Consider the following 17,460-nt stretch of genomic DNA (forward strand, 5'->3'; position numbering starts at 1 on the left):
ATGAAGAAGGGGGCAGGGACACCAGTCCGTTGTTTGTGTTGCACGTTATATTCCGTAGCAGGACGTAACGCCATGATACGGCGTGTTGTGTTACACTAGAACGAAAGAGGGAGCTGGAGTCGGCGGTCCATTTAGAAACATAAGGTATGCATCGGGGTCAGTTTAAAATGTGAGCTGAACAGGGCTTTGGGATTAGTAATCACAGATTCACAGAAATGTAAATAGTAAGGGAGTTTTTTTTGTGTTACAGGCAGACCATTGAACTCAGGATTTTTCGAGCTCTAAGGAGTTACGAGAGGAAGTAAGTGAGGGGTTCACAGAGGTTGTTGTATAGACACGCCTTTATAAGTTTCGTGTTATTTTAATAGCGGTTTCGCCTTGTTCACAGATATAGTCGTTCTTGTCATGATACTGGATTAGGAGACTACACACCCGCTTGGAGGGTACGTTTTCTGGCTGTTTTTATTCTTACTTTCTATTTGGCACGGGTCATATGTAAAACGTACGTTGGATGCACTATATCACACTTGATGGCATGTATAGGGCACAACCACAACATTTGGATTGCTGGTACGCTTGGATATAAAGAGATGATGCAACTGCATGACTTATGACTTAACGCATGAATACAAGTTTATAAGCGAAGATAAAAATATGTACAGACTACCATTTGATCTCATATTATAAAACATTTGTTTATATAGCATTTCCCCTGACGAAGATGCTGAAGCATCGAAATGCATTGGGAGTTGTCGCGAGTTCAGATGAAGTTATTGTGTCACATTTGTACTAGTTTGGTATTTGTTAGAAGAAAGCAAACCATATTCTCAATGAAAATGAATTGTGAAATAGGTTTGTAAAAGAGCTGAAAATATAAAATATTTTTTTTAATGAATAGTAAACAATTCATGAATTGATATTTTGTTGACTACTTTCGTTTGTTGGATTAATAATGATGGTATAGTATTAATCTATGCATGTACTACATTGCACCTTTAAAATGTGGAAGAAATGTTGAAATAGTTGTTAAATTAAGTAAACGAAAAAAGAATTGATGTTGCACCTGTGCGCGTTCGAACAGTGCATTCCTGCAAAAGACATAGTTGTGTCTGAGTGTTCAGTTCTTTAAAAGACCTGACAGGGGTCAGTCAGGTAGCAGGATTGCACCGATTTGTTTAAAAGTTTAAGCACATAAATAGCACTAAGGTTTAAAACAAGGGGTGTGCAGGTCACACACACATTCCAGACTATCGGTTCCCATCTGGGAAAGCACTGCCCCTATACCTGTATTGGAGGCATCAGTGGCCAAGAAGAACGGTTTGTCAAAGTTAGGGGATATGAGTACTGGACTAGTGGTTATGGCCGTGTGGAGCGGCAGCGGCACCTACCTCGGCGCAACACAGTCCGAGCGCGGGGGTCCCGTCCCCCGCGCCCGGTCACTTAACGTCCCGGACACCCAGGACACCTTCTCTTTCTCGTCCCCTGCAGGTACCGACGCTGGAGCCCGAAGGACCGGAAGCCCCCGCCCGTAACACCGGAAGTGACGGCGGGTCGACCCCAAGCAACCCGGAAGCGATCCACCTTGACCCCGGAAGTGGACGGCCAGACCAGAGCCCGGAAGGTAGAAAAAGCCCCGAGGACGAAGAAGAGGCGTTCGGAGCAACCGACTCGTGGCAGGAGGCAGCGGACAGCGACGGACCCCGGAGAGAGAGAGGAGCAGTACTGCAGGACCGAAGCGAGGACGAGGAAGAGGACGTCTGGACGGAGGACTGGTGGCGTCCTCAGGAGGAAGCTGGAGAGCGGCCGCAACTCGGACGAGAGTTGCGGCAGGGCACGTGAGTACCTGTTACCCTTTCTCCGTGTCCCCTACTGTGTATATAGTGCTAATTGTAAAATACTCTTGTATATATTCCTAGACTGCACGAGCACAGGGATAGTTAGGTTTGTCTCACTCGCACTGTATAAAGACCGAGCACTGCCCTGCACCATCCCGCCTTCAACCCTCCCACCTTTTTCTTGCCTGTTCCATTCCCCTACCGTCCCCTCCTCACTGGCTTTTCTCCATACCCTTCACTCCCCGGTGTAGGTGGTGGGGTGTACTGATTGAGTACTCGGATTAAAAGCCCTACGCTTCTCTCCTTTCTTTCAAGCCTCCAAGGAGCCCCAGTACCACACCGAGGAGACTACTGGCGGAACACGGAGAAGCAGACCCTGATCCCCAACAACCTCGCCGAGCCTGGTCCACTGCCGTTTCTATCAGCCAAACACCCCTTGGACTCTACACTGCCTCCCTCCCTCATTTGGACTTTGTCCTTCTGCTGCAATAAAACACTTGTCATAGCGCAATATATACGGCCTCCCCGCCTGTTATTCCGGTCCGCCCGCCACCCAGCTCCACAGGCCGTTTTTAGGTCTTTGAATGCCTGTCTTGCTGTCTCAGTGGGATGTTGGAGTTTGGCGGGTCATGCGTCCTTTTTTAGAAGGTCAGTGAGAGGACTAGCCGTTTCAGCAAAGTTGGGTAGGAACCTTCTATAACATCCAATCAACCCCAAAAAGGCTCTTAATTCCTTTTTGGAGGACGGGAAAGGGGTATTTACTATTTGAATTTTTTTTTTTTTTTTATTTAAAATTATTTATAGAGCGCGCTTTCACCAGCGGTTTCATGGCGCTGCAACAGACAAACCTCAAAGGGTGGAAAATGAGAGGGTAAAAGAAATGAGAACAAAAGTAACAAGTGGTCTAATTAAAAGCTTTGGCAAATAGATAGGTCTTGAGCTTTTTTCGAAATTGAGGGCAGAGGGGTGTGGACCTAAGCTCTAAAGGCAAGGAGTTCCATAGGATAGGTGCGAGGGTGGAAAACTTTGAGCCTCCCCATTTCTTCCTCCGGAAGTGGGAAACTGTCAGAAGGGCTTGCGAGGCTGAACGTAGTGCCCTAGTAGGAACGTAGGGGACTATCTCTGATGTAATGAAGGCCGGAGCCATGCCCAGTCGTGCTTGGCAGATGATAGACGCAAGCTTAAACTGGACACGTTCACGAACAGGAAGCCAGTGAAGGGATTTGAGAAGGGGTGTTACATGATGGAATTTTGGGAGATTGAATGCCAGCCGTGCCGCCTGGTTCTGTATAAACTGCAAACGCCTTAAGCTATATGCAGGTAAACCTGCATATAGGGCGTTGCCATAATCCAGGCGGGAAATAACCATTGCCAAGATGATCCTTTTCAGGGCATCAAAAGAAAAGAAACGGGATACCTTACGTATGGTACGAAGTGACAGAAAGGAAGAGGACACCACAGCGCTAACCTGGGAGTGAAGGGTGAGCTCAGAATTGAGTTTAATGCCTAAAGTTTTGACTGAGGTAGAAGGGACGGGGGGAGGGCCAAGGGAAGGGGGCCAAAAAAGTGAGGACCAGGGACTGGATGAACCACCCGTCAACACCAGCTCGGTCTTGTCCGGATTAAGTTTCAGATGATTGTGGCTCATCCAGTCCCGGATAAAAATCATAATAGACTGAAAGTTAAGGATGGAAGCAGGGGAAGAAGATAGATTGAACACAAGTTGGAGGTCATCCGCATAGTTGTATACGTCGACCTCCATTTGCTGTAGTGCAAAAATTAAAGGGGAGATATAAAGATTAAACAAAAGGGGTGAGAGGGAGGAACCTTGGGGGACCCCGCACTGAACTTTCTGGAAGTCCGCAGAAAAATCACCCAGGCGGACGGCCTGAGTGCGGTCCCTCAGGAAGGAGGATAGCCATACCAGGGCGGTCCCTCCGATCCCAGCCGCCCTGACACGAGAAAGCAAGATGGTGTGGTCAACCGTGTCAAAGGCGGCTGAGAGGTCGAGGAGGATCAAGGCCTGGGTCTGGCTGGTATCCATACCCTCCCTGAGGTTGTCGAGGACCGAAAGTATAACGGACTCAGTGGAGTGTGCGGGGCGGAAACCAGCCTGGCGGGGGGCTAAGACTCCATGCTTCTCCGCAAAAGTGCTCAGAGAACTGGTGACATGACGTTCGAGCACTTTTGCCAGAAATGGTAGGAGAGAGATGGGGCGATAGTTGGAGGGAACCGAGGGGTCTGCGCCGGGTTTCCTTAGAATGGGGACAATGACTGCTGTCTTCAGGGAGCTGGGAACAACCCCCTGAATAAGAGAGCTATTGAGGAAGTGGAGAGCTGGGTCCGGGCACGAGGTGAAAATATGGCGGAGGATGTGCGCAGGGCAGATGTCTAATGGGGAACCAGATTTAACAAGAGGAATTATCGAGGACAGGGATTCCTTGGTCAGGGGAGGAAGGGCATTAAGTTGTCCCTTAGGAGGAGGGCACTGAGGGTCAACAAAAGAAGGGGAAGGTGGGGGAATATTGGCTTTGATAATGTCAATCTTCTCTATGAAGAAATTATTTAAGGAGTGGCAGAGATCCTGGGAGGGAGTGGGCTTTAGGGATGTCCTGTCGGAGAATGCCAGGTTGTGAACAATCGAGAAAATTTCCCTCAATTTATTCTCCGCTGCAAGGATCTTAGAGGAAAAGTAGGCCGTTTTGGCAACCAAGATAGCCTTCTTGTATTGGGCCAGAGTATGGATAAACTCAGATCTGAGAGAGGGGCAATAGTTCCTCCTCCAGGCACGCTCGGCTCGGCGTACCGCTAGCTTGGAGGTCTTGAGATCTTCATTAAACCATAGGTTGGCGTCCTTCTCCTGCTTTGAAGTTACCCGCTTCAACGGGGCAACGGAGTCACAGCTTGAGGAGAGCCAGTGTTCAATGGCAGTGGCCTGAGAGAGAGTGGATAAGCCATGTAGGGTGGGGTAGGAAGAGGTTAGTGATGTGGATAATTTTTCGGGATCCACTCGACTCCATGATCGGACCCACACATTCTTGGGGAGCGGGGGTCTAATAGAGGGGTTGATGGGAAGGGAAAATGAGATCAGATGGTGGTCAGACCAGGTACAGGGTGAAATAGATAGGGAGTTCACCGGGCAGTTTAGGGACCAGATCTGATCTAAAATATGTCTTTTGACGTGAGTGGGGGAGTGAACATGGAATACAAAATTAAGGGATTGGAGAATATCTGAGAACTCTCTAGAGGACGGACATTCTGCTGGGTCAGTAGGCCAAAAATTGAAATCTCCCAATAATAAGATGGAAGAGTTATTAACCGTAAGGGTGGCCAATACCTCCTGAAACTCGGGGAGAAACAATAAGGGTGATTGAGGGGGGCGGTAGGTGAGAAGGCAAGTAAGAGGGGGAGTGGTAGATGTGGTACGAATGGCCAGATACTCTGTAGTAGCAATACCTGGCAAAGATAGTAATTGAAAGGGAAGGTCAGCCCGGGCAATAACCGCTACACCACCTCCCACCCTACCAGCAGAACGGTCAGCACGTAGTGCATAATATGGGGTGGGGGAGAGTGGCCAGTAAAACGGGGAGGGAGTCGTCACTAAACCAAGTTTCTGTTAAAAAGAGAAGATCCGGTGCGTGGAGATCCAACAGCACCGACAGTTCGTGCGAATGGGCCACTGCTGACCGGGTATTGAGGTAGTAGGCTGAGAGAGCCCTAGGTGATGCTAGGCTAGTATCTCCTTCGAGGGGAAGGGGGGGAGGGGACAAGTCAAGTGAAGATATAAGGGAACGAACAGAAGCGGGTAGAGACCAGGAACCTTGGAGACTGAGGAGTTGGGGAGAAGTGTAGGTGATAAATTGGGCAGAGTGGAGTGCCCCTGGCCCCGGTCGGTCGCGGACGGGCGCAGACGGGCTTGCCTTAGGCGCGCAATCGTCGCGCCCGTCCGCTGCGCTTCCGGCCAATGCACATACTTTTATGGCAGCGTTAAGGGCAATGGGGGGGGGGGGCGTGGCCAGCGAGGTGGGCGGGGCTAAGTCCCTCGCTGGGAATAGCGATTGAGAGGAAAAGATTCCCCGTGACAGCGTCAAGTCGGCTGTTCGGGGGTTTGAAGGTACAGTGCCTGGCTTCAGTGCGAGTAAGTTTAAAAACACAGTAAATCACAATTTTTAAAAGCAATAATGACAATTCCTGCAACGCTCCCGGCTTTCCGCCTCAGGAGGTATTGTTTGTATGGCAGCGCTCGTGGTCAGCGCGCCCTTTTAGCCTGGGGGGAGGGGGCGTGGCCAGCGAGGTGGGCGGGGCTAAGTCCCTCGCTGGGAATGGCGATTGAGAGGAAAAGATTCCCCGTGACAGCGTCAAGTCGGCTGTTCGGGGGTTTGAAGGTACAGTGCCTGGCTTCAGTGCGAGTAAGTTTAAAAACACAGTAAATCACAATTTTTAAAAGCAATAATGACAATTCCTGCAACGCTCTCGGCTTTCCGCCTCAGGAGGTATTGTTTGTATGGCAGCGCTCGTGGTCAGCGCGCCCTTTTAGCCTGGGGGGAGAGGGGTGTGGCCAGCGAGGTGGGCGGGGCTAAGTCCCTCGCTGGGAATGGCAATTGAGAGGAAAAGATTCCCCGTGACAGCGTCAAGTCGGCTGTTCGGGGGTTTGAAGGTACAGTGCCTGGCTTCAGTGCGAGTAAGTTTAAAAACAAAGTAAATCACAATTTTTAAAAGCAATAATGACAATTCCTGCAACGCTCTCGGCTTTCCGCCTCAGGAGGTATTGTTTGTATGGCAGCGCTCGTGGTCAGCGCGCCCTTTTAGCCTGGGGGGAGGGGGGCGTGGTCAGCGAGGTGGGCGGGGCTAAGTCCCTCGCTGGGAATGGCGATTGAGAGGAAAAGATTCCCCGTGACAGCGTCAAGTCGGCTGTTCGGGGGTTTGAAGGTACAGTGCCTGGCTTCAGTGCGAGTAAGTTTAAAAACACAGTAAATCACAATTTTTAAAAGCAATAATGACAATTCCTGCAACGCTCCCGGCTTTCCGCCTCAGGAGCTATTGCCTTGACCTTTTCTTCTTAAGGGGCAATGACTCCGTCTCCCAACATAAAACCAAGGTATTTCACTTTGGAGAAGGCTGCCCTTGACTTCTTGGCGTTTACATACAGTCCTGCTGTTTTCAGGGCTGTTAAGATAGCTTGAATGTGGGTTATGTGTTCTGACCATGAGGCGCTAAAAATGACGATATCATCCTGATATACTGAACAGAACATCGTGTAAGGCCGGAGTATTTCATTCATCAACCTTTGGAAAGTTGCCGGTGCCCTGTGGAGGCCGAATGGAAGGACGTTGAACTCAAAGAGCCCCTCGTCTGTGGCAAAGGCTGTCTTACATTTGTCTTCTTCTCTGAGGGGCACTTGCCAGTAACCCTTTGTTAGATCCAACGTTGTGATAAAACGGGCCTCTCCTATTTTCTCAATCAATTCGGCCACCCTGGGTATTTGGTACGCATCACAAGAGGATATCGCATTCAGTGAGCGGAAGTCCATGCAGAACCTAGTTGTACCGTCTGGTTTCGGTACCATGACAATCGGTGATGACCAACTGCTTCGGGAAGGGCGTATCACACCTAGCTTTAATATGTCTTGTACTTCTCGTCTGATGTCTTGCCTTCTTGCCGTGGGTATTCTGTAGGGTCTCATTTTAACATGTTTTCCTTGTTCTGTCTTTATTCTATGTTCGATTATGTTGGTACATCCGGGTGTGTCTGAGAACACGGGAGTGAAGGGTTGTAGGGCCACAAGGAGCTCCTCATTCATCTCAGGGGATAGGTCATCATTCATGGGTAACTGTTCTAACGTAGAGGTATTGGTTGTGGCAGGTAATCCAAAGTGGGAGGTCTTTGGGACTGGTCCCAACCACTTTTTTAGGAGGTTTATGTGGAAACATTGGTGTCTCGAAGGGGAGATTTGTAACCTGTAAGTTGTACTACCCAATCTTTCTATGACAGGGTAGGGTCCCATCCATTCGCTCTGGAACTTTCTGGTGGATGATGGTAAAAGAACCAAAGCCCAATCACCCACTGACATTCTCCTCCACTTCTTTCCACGGTCATAATGTTGTTTTTGCGGCTGCTGATTTTTTTCGATGTTTGAATAAGCTAGGTCTCTCAACTTTCCCAACTCGCTTTTTAACTGTTGCGTGCAGTCTAATATCGACCTTTGTTCGTCCCTCTCTTCCTTTTCCCATGCTTCTTTTGTTATCTCTAGTAGAGATCGGGGCTGTCGCCCGTACAGCATCTCGAAAGCGGAATACCCTGTACTACTTTGGGTCTGCGCTCTGAGTACACAAAGGGCCAAAGGCAAAAGTAGATCCCAATCTTTGTTTTCTAATGACAGCATTTTTCTTAAGGTAGTTTTTAGGGAGTGATTATACCTTTCCACCAGACCGTCGGTCTGGGGATGGTATGCCGAGGTCCGTATCTGTCTTAGGTTTAATAATTTGCACACCTCTCTCATGAGTCGAGACACGAACGGGGTTCCCTGGTCGGTTAATATTCCCTTGGGGAACACCACCCTCGAGAATAGTTCTAGCTAGAATACCAGCTCAGAAGGGGATATATTTGTGAGTACAAATATCTGTTGTTTTTTTTTTTTTTTTTTTTTTTTAAAATTCCTCATATACCAATTTGGGTGCTCTAGACGGAGATCCTCTCCCCTCCCCCTGGCATCATGATGTTACGCCCACAGAATTCGACGCCAGAGAGAGCCGGAAAGAGATACTCCCCTCTAGTGTTTACTGTTTGCTTTATCCACCTCAGCCTCTGTGACTTGGCGACCCTCGGATTGGTTGAGGACTAAGCACCAACAGTACCCAGGTGAAATCATCGGAATACTCTCATCTGTTCCGCCATGCCACAAGGAGTTCCCAGATCTTAGACTCTGAGGAATTATCACATGCTATATCAGATTCACTGATATAAATAATATACCTTAAACACTCAGAAAAGGTGGGAGCATCTTCAGATTTCCATACTTTACATATTTCTCGTCTAGCCAGTAACAACACATAGAAAATAAATTTAGTCTGCTGGTTCGCAAGCTGGTAATCCGTCCCCAGACCGAACAGAATCATTGCTGGTGAAAGCACAATCCGAGTTCCTAGTACGTCCATCAAAAAACCCTCAATTTTTTTCCAAAACAAGTTAAGGCTAGGGCATTCTACAAACATATGTAAATCATCTGCCTCTAATGATTTACACCTTGGGCAGCTATATTGTATGTTTGTGATCCTTGTCAGTCTTTTTGGGGAGAAATATACCCTGTACAGTGTGAACAGATGGTTTCGTTTAAGAGGAGCGGATTTTACTATTCCGTTCACCAGACTAAAAGAGTCCCCCCACAAGTCTACCAGTTTGTTGCTATCCAGCCCCACAACATCTCCCCAGAGACTCTGAAGTTCCAAATCAGTAACTCCCTCTTTTTCCATCAAAGTCTCATACCAAAAAGCGAGTTCTTTATCCCAACGCCCCTTTCTATTTACAAAATCAAATTTCGGGTTAGATGTACAATCCCATATTTCCGTAGACCACCAGCTTGACAACTGATAATATTTAAATCTTGTGAGGGTTCCTCCCGTCAACAGAGAGAGGGAGTCCCACCCCAATAGCTGTTGATCATTTTGTAAATCTCTCCACTGCATTAACCCTGCTAATTTGAGAGGGGTTGACAGTTGGTCTCTAAGGCATTCTGGGGTCCCTGGAGAGTCCCATATTGGGGCCTGAGAGGCGTAGTATGGAATTTGTAGTTTCCTCCTGAAGAAAACCCAATTCTTCAGAGCCGTGACTAAAACCTTTAGCCTGACCTTTTTGTAGAATCTGGGGTCTCCAAACTTAAATAAAAAGTATTCGTGACCTTGGGGGATACCATGCAATATTGCTTGAAACAAACGTCCCAAAAAAGATGTATCTGCCTTACCTGCCATAACTCTAAAATTTTTAAAGTGGAAGGAATGAGCATAATGCAAGATGTCAGGTAGCGCCAAACCTCCCATTTTTAATTGTCTCCTTAACTTTTTAGCAGAAATTCTGGGCATTTTGGAATTCCAGATGAATGAGCCTATTTTTCCTTGTAGTTTTCCCACCGCCTTTGTATCGAAAGATAAGGGTATTGAATTAAACAGGAAAGTTACTTTTGGTAGTATAATCATCTTTATAAGATTCACCCTCCCGAAGATGTTTAATGGGAGCCCGGACCAACGCTGTAATTGTCCACAGATTTCCTTATACACCTTATCCAGATTAACTTTCGATATCTGAGTAATGTCCTGGACTAATTGAATCCCAAGGTACCTCATCCTTATTTTTGTTTCAGGCAACACTGCCTCCTGGTTCCATTGCATAATTTCCGTTTTATCCTTATTTATTCTATAACCAGAGGTCTTTCCAAAAGCTTCTGCATGTTCAAAAAGTCTAGGTATTGCTACCTCAGGATTGGAAGTGAACATTAAGAGGTCATCTGCATATAGGGCGAATTTTAGATCCAGATCGTTTATTGAAAAGGGTTTTATTAACTGATCTGCCCTTAGTTTATTCACTAATGGCTCGATATATAAATTAAACAATAGGGGGGAAAGGGGGCACCCCTGCCTAGTGCCCCTTGATATTTGCACCCAATCTGAGAGCGTCCCATTTACAAAAATCCTTGCCTTTGGGTTCAAGTACAGTGCTTTTATAGAGGTGATAAAGTTAGTAGGTAAACCGAATGCGGACAATACATCCCAGAGGTAGTCCCAATTTACCTGGTCGAATGCCTTTGCGGCATCTATTGCTACAATAGTCAGCGGAAGTCTCTTATCAGTAGCATAGTCTATTGCTGTGATGGCCTGAAAAGTCAGCTCATTGATCTGCCTACCTGGCATGAAACCCCTCTGATCCTCATGTATAATAGTTTTAATCACTTTGGCTAGCCTCGCCGCCAATACTCCTGCAAAAATTTTGTAATCAGTGTTCAGCAGGGAGATCGGCCTATATGATTCAATAGTCAGGGGGTCCTTATTCGGCTTCAAGATTAAAGCAACTGAGGCCTCCAACCAGGTCTTTGGAATCGGTTCACCAGCCAAATATATTTTATTAAACAAAGAAGTGAGAACTGGGACGATTATCTCCGCACCAATTTGATATACCTCCACAGGGAGTCCATCCGGGCCCGCAGCTTTCCCTTTTGCCATCTTCTTCATCTGATTATGAACTTCCCCCTCTTTTATCTCAGATTTACAAAATCAAAGTCGTCCTCCTGACACTGCGGAAGTCTGACCCCCTCCAACCATCCATCACCAACCAGATTAGATTTGTCCCTGGTTTCAGAATATAAGGTCTGCATGTATCTTCTTGCCTCTTCCGATATTACTTCATTGGCATAGGAGACATCACCAGAGCTTTGCACTTTAAGGCCGTTGATTTGATTTCTTGCTCTATCAGACCTAGCCTTCCATGCAAGGAGGCGGCCACATTTTTCCCCATATGCGAAGTTGCTAAGTTTACTTGAATCCCATTTCTCTTTAATGATCTTATCAAGATTCGCCTGATATTTCGATTTCAGATTTTCTAATTCTTGTTGTAAGGTGTGTATATTGGCATGTTGTTCGAGTGAAGCCTTCTGCAATTGTTGCTCCTTTTGCTTAATCTCCTGTAGTGAATTCCTCTCTGTTTCCTTCCTATTCTTACTTCTCTTAATCATTATGGTTGTGAAAAAACCCCTTAGGTAGGTCTTGAAAGCTTCCCACACTATTTGTTCTGAAGCAGTTGCCTTGTTAAACATAAAATATTCCTCCATTTGTCTCCTCAGATCTCCCCTTATTTCCTCCTGTTGTAATAACGATCTGTCTAATGTCCACCTTCTGGCCTGCCCTCCCTGTGGAATCTTTATAGACAGGGTTACAAATATCTGTTGTTATAATCTAAATGACCATAAAGGTTAAATTGTCCTGGGCCAATTCTACACAATGGGTTTAGATTCTGTGAAGCAGATCATCATTTTTTTAATGAGGCAGTACTATTTAGGAATGGGATAACAAATAACGGAGCTAGTCCATTCACTTTTATGTTTATTTTGGAAAGTTATGTCAGGTAATTAGCTGTCCAATATTTATTTTCAGATGCCCCAGACATATGGTCAATAAATATGTGTTCCACCCTCCCGGACAACCCTAAATAAAGTGCATGATGTTGTGGTTTCATTATAACATCCAGTAAATACCTAAAAGGATTATGCTACTTCCTCCCCAAAAGCAGGAATCGCCTGCTAAGACTATTATCACCCTGACAATAGAAATATCTGTTTGTTGCACAAATTGCCACCCCTAGATGATAATCTCCCATTATTGAAAAGCAGTAGCATTGATTTGCCACCTTTCCCAAACCGGTATTGCTGCAATCCACTCATCTCCAAAAGCAAAAGTCGCACCAGCAACAACCATCAATTGTAACTGTGAAATAAGGCAGTGTCACAAGGTGCTATATAAGAAACCAACGAGATAAAGTGGGAGATGAAACTGGAAAGAAATAACCCTTAAAAAAGAAATTAAACGTTGTTAAGCTGCAGATGGTTTAAAAGCAACAGTGAGTTGGCCATAACATTGCAGACATTGAGCAACACACAAATGTGCCATAGGTCAAAAACACGGACACAAAATAACAGAAGACACAACCCCGTCTGACTCCTCCCACCCTCTTTGGAGGGATGAAGTGAGGCAAAGATAGTGAGCAGGGTGATGTTCTGGCCTACATGGAATGGAGTGACAACCTTTGGATGGAAGCAGACGTGTATCCAGAGGACCAGCTTGTCCGGATAGAAAGTAATGTACGGAGGATGCACTGAGAATCACGGTAACTCTGACTCTCCCAGCTGATGTTATAGTCCGTAAGAAGGCAGTTTTTAAGGCCAAGAGCTGAAAGGGCAACTGTGGAGAGGCTTGGAAGATGTACACATGAGAAAAGTGAGAACCAAAGGCATTATGAATGGTGTAGGGGAAAACATGTGGCCTTTAAGGAAACTAGCCACCATGGATGACTTAAAGAGAGAGAATTGGTTTGACAAACACAAAAATGTGGAGTTCTCAGAAAGGTAACCCTTAACTGCACAGAGCAGAGCCCTGCTGGGCCAAAGGTAATGCAAACAATAGAACTTGAGATAGGGGTGCAGAAAGGGGGTCAATGTTGTGGGAGGGACACCATGAAACAAACTTGTCCCAAATGCAGGTGCATACTGTCCTGGGTGGGGTGGGTTGGGATTGGATGCATGACTGCCAGAATAATGGTACAGACTTCGGGAGGAAGGTAAAAAACTGTCAACTGTCGCCGCTCAATCCCAATGCATGAAGGTCAAGAGTGTGCAGGTTCGGAGGGAGTACTTCCCCTTGTTGCTGCAACAGGAGATGCTCTTGAAGCCTGACTGGAGGACCGATGCTCATGTTCAACAGCTCAGGATATCAGACTCTCCATGTCCAATCGGGAATCACAAGAATGACTTGGGCCCAGTCATTCCTGATCAACTTGAGAACTCTCGGTAGGAGTGGTATTGGCGGAAAAGTGTACAGGAGGCTGGAGCTCTACTTGAGATGAAAAGCATCTCTGAGCAAGAGTCACCTTGGAAACTCAAGCGGGTAAAGCTGCGGACATTGAGCATTCTCTTGGTGATGAACAGATCTTACCAAGGCTGCTGAAAGAGAACTTGCACCACCTCGGAATGTAGAGGCCATTAGTGATCTGCTAGGTATCTGCGGCTGAGTATGTCTGCTCTGGCATTCAGAGGGAAATGCCCTGACGCTCCAGGCATGTTCAGAGACGCAGGGCGTCTTGGCAAAAAGTCCACGACCCCACCCGCCCTGTTTGTTGCAATATCACTTGGCCATGAATATCTACACTAGTCTTCCTCTGATTGAAGGAAGAAAGGCTTTCAGTGGCAAGCAAACTGCCTAGAGCTGGAACAGGTTGATGTGGAGCTCGGACTCCGCTGGATTCTAGAAGCCTCTGATCTCCACCGCTCCCAGGTGGCTGCCCCATCCCGGGAGTGATGCATCTGTCACTACAGTCAGCTCTGGTTGGGGAAAGAAGAGGGGCCTGCCACTGACCCAATCACGGTTCATTACCCACCACTGCAGATCTTTAGCACTTCCCTCCAACACCTGAACCATGTCAGAGAAATATCCTTGATGCTGTGCCCACTAGGTCTTCAGGTCCCACTGAAGAGCACACATATGCCATTGGGCATGAGTAACAACCAGGATTCAGGAGGCCATGAAGCCCAACAGTCTCAGAGTCAATGTCACTGAAATTCAGGATAGAGGCTGAAACATCGGAATCATAGCCCGATATCCTGGACTCGTCACTCAGGAGGATAGGCACTGTGTCCAGAATGACTTCAATGATAAGGAGTGCATGAGAGGGAGTCATGGATGACTTTGGCTGATTGAGAGTGAATCCCAGCGAATGCAGGAGGTTCGTAGTAGTCTGCCTGGGGCGAGCCCGCCTTCAACAGCCAATCGTCGAGGTAAGGAAGTCTGGATTTCCCGGCCTCCACAGATTAACTGCAACCACTGCCATCACTTTCATGAACACCCTAGGGGCACAGGTATGGCCTAAAGGGAGCACAGCAAACTGAAAGTGCTTCTGGCCCAAGGTGAACAGCAGGTAACGTCTGGCGCCAGGCAGGAAGAGGATATTGAAATATGTTTCCTACAAGTCCAATGCTCCCAGGTCGAGGGCAAACAGGACATCAGCGAGCGTTAGCATTTTGAATTTCCCTCTCCTCGAATTGAGGTTGAGAAGGTGCAGATTTGGGATAGCACAAAGTCCTCCATCCTTCTTGGGCACAAGAAAGTAGCAGGAATAATAACCATGACCTACTTCTCAGGCAGGCACCCTCTCTATGGCTCCCTTGGCCACTTCTTGTGGTAACAATGAGAGATGGTCCTCTGTCAGGCAATTGTATGTGGGTGGTATGGGTGAGGTGTAGTCACAAAGGGGAGGGAGTAGCCCCTATGAACAATCTGGAAGACACAACAGTCTGATGTCACATGCGGCCAGTATGGAAAGTGTTGGAAAATCCTGACTCCCACTGGATGTTCATGGTGGTTGGAGGGCAAACTAAAGAGATTACTGGCAGAGGCTGCCGGGGGAGTAGTGGACTGACTTTACTCCTGTCGGCCTGTTCTATGCTGTCTGTGGGACCTGGGCATTTGGCCACGCAAAGGCTGGGAAGCCAGTTAGCTGTGGTGAATGGGGGGGTGGAGGGCGGGGGGTAAGGGCGCAGTTGGAGATCCTTCCAAAGCCACAAAAGGGGCAGATTGTGGTTAACAAGAGGCCATAAACATGCCCAAGGACCTGGCCATAGCTCTTCAGTTCTTAAAGCGCTCCTACACTGAATCCACCTTCTCTCCAAAGAGGCAAGAGCCATCAATGGCCATGTCCCCGAGGGAAGACTGGGCATCCCCTGAAAAAAATGGTTCTCAGCCAGGCGTAGTGCCACCAAGCCACTGACGAGGAAATCGCTCGGCCCAGCGAGTCTGTGGTGTTGAGCCCACACCTCATGGTGAACTTTTCTGCATCTTGCCCGTCTGCAGGAGTCTGGGTGAGTATGGCTCTGGCCTCCTCCAAGACCATAGGCAGCACTTGTGCAACCAAGTCCCATATCGTATGAGAATAACGGCCAGAAATGCACGTGGTGTTCACCAACCACAATGCTAGGCTAGTGGACAAGAGCATTCTCTTGCCAACGGTGTACAGCCTTTTGGATTCCTTATCTGGTGAAGTGGTAGGGAATGAGCGGAGTTAATCCTGGACATAAAGGCTTGGACCATCAAACTATCCGGGGTGGAGTTCTGGGTGAGGAAACTGGGCTCCCCAGGACAGGGGCAAAGGCGGTTGGCAATCGTCCTATGCATAAGAGCCCCTGTGCAGGGCTTGGACCAGGCCCCAATTAGGACATCTGTAAGGGCTTCATTAAATGGTAGAAGGGGTTCAGAAGGGGAGAGTCCTGGCTCAAATACCTCTGTCAAGACGTTTGTTTTGACTGTCATCGTGGGCAACTGAAAGTCAAAGACCTCAGCTGCCCTAAGCACCACCACTGGAAAAGGGGCACCCTCGCCGTAGCCATGGTGTTAGGAGAGATCTCACTAGTATTGGGTGAGGTGTCTGCCCACAGCAGTTTCTCCTACCAGTTGTCCTGTTCCTGCTCTTCCTCAGGGAAATGGTAACCATAAGGGGGCATAGACCCCTCTCATTCTTCTACCTCTCCAGGCCTATAAGGTAAATAAGGCACTGGCTCCTCTCAGGGAAGCATGGCCTGGCCAGTGTCTGCATCAGTTGATGTCCCTCCAGCTCCATGTCAAAGTCGGGAATAACAATGGGGAAAGTGCTGCCTAGGGTCATCAACAGCGTTGGCACAGGCGTCAAGGAAGGTCTTGGTCTTGCCGAAGGCTCTGCTCTTGATCCAGCAAGGGATCCACGGGGATCCAGTAGTGCTCCTCCGACACCCATTGGACCCAAATGTGCTTCTGAGGGGCCGAGCCACCTAAATATGAGGTGTCTGACCTCAAACTGGGCAGGGGTTGCTCTGGCTCCAGGGAAGCGCAGAGCAGACCCAGATTCAGGTTCCACCGACACGAGTGACCTGGAGTGCTGAGGTTCCCGCATCTCGTCTGAAGACTTTGACGGACCCAGTGAAGTCGAAGATCTCTTGGGTTTCTTGGCCTTCTTATGTTTGTGGGACTTCCCCAACAATTTTAAGAGTGATAATAATGATCAGGATGGGCTCCGCGAACGGTCTGGGACCTTCTGCACAAACGGGACCTCGAACACCAAGGAGTCAACTGACACCGGGTGGTGAGGAGCTTGAGGAGAGCTCTCTCAGCAGCTTGAGCAGCATGGCATGGCAGTCCTCACAGGTCTTTGAGTCGTGGGGGTCTGTCACGGACATCTGCTTGTGACAGGCTCCCCATGGCTTGAAACCAGCTAGTTTCTTAGATGATATAACTACGCACAAGGAGTAGATCTCAAAGAAAGTTGACAAAAAGTTGCTAAAAGTCAGTTAAAAAATGAAAGAGTAGCTCAGTCCTGCACTATCTGGTACGTAAAAGAAAGAACTGACATCAGTGAGTCAAAGTAGCACCAGTATAGGTACGCACGTCACTTCTGCCGTGGACTATGCCATGCGGAGTGGAACCCCGCCACCTACCAGCACAGAGGGGTACTGCTCAAAATATTTTCCAGATCCAGTCTGGCACCTGAGGATAATTCTATGGTAACGAATTTGCGGCCAGAAGTCTCTATCAGATAGAATGACACGAGCACCATTTTATTTTGCTTTTTTACTTACCGTAAAAGAAGGCGGGTGCAGAGCGATCCAACAGCAAAAGGCACCTACCAGCTCCTCAAAACGAAATGGGGGGGAAATGTAAGCACCTCATGGGGGGTGGGAGTTTAACAGAAGAGTGTATTGCAGTGGGTGGGATGGAAGCAAATGGGAGTGAAAGGGGCGAGGAAACAATGAAGGTGTTTAAGGCTGGGGAAGAAAAAAAATGTTCAAAGAAAAAGTCAGGGAGGAGTGGAGAAAGCACTGTATTAGTTTGGAGGCAGCTAGAGGTGA

The 17,460-nt window shown here is 47.8% G+C and overlaps 1 protein-coding gene across 1 annotated transcript in view; it reads right to left on the reverse strand.

Moving 5' to 3' along the window:
• Nucleotides 1-17,460, reverse strand: part of STX8 (syntaxin 8) — a 1,335,619-nt gene that overhangs the window by 17,903 nt on the left and 1,300,256 nt on the right. The window lies entirely within an intron of this gene.

The sequence above is a fragment of the Lissotriton helveticus genome, chromosome 7, assembly GCF_964261635.1.
Source record: "Lissotriton helveticus chromosome 7, aLisHel1.1, whole genome shotgun sequence".
Lineage (NCBI taxonomy): Eukaryota > Metazoa > Chordata > Amphibia > Caudata > Salamandridae > Lissotriton > Lissotriton helveticus.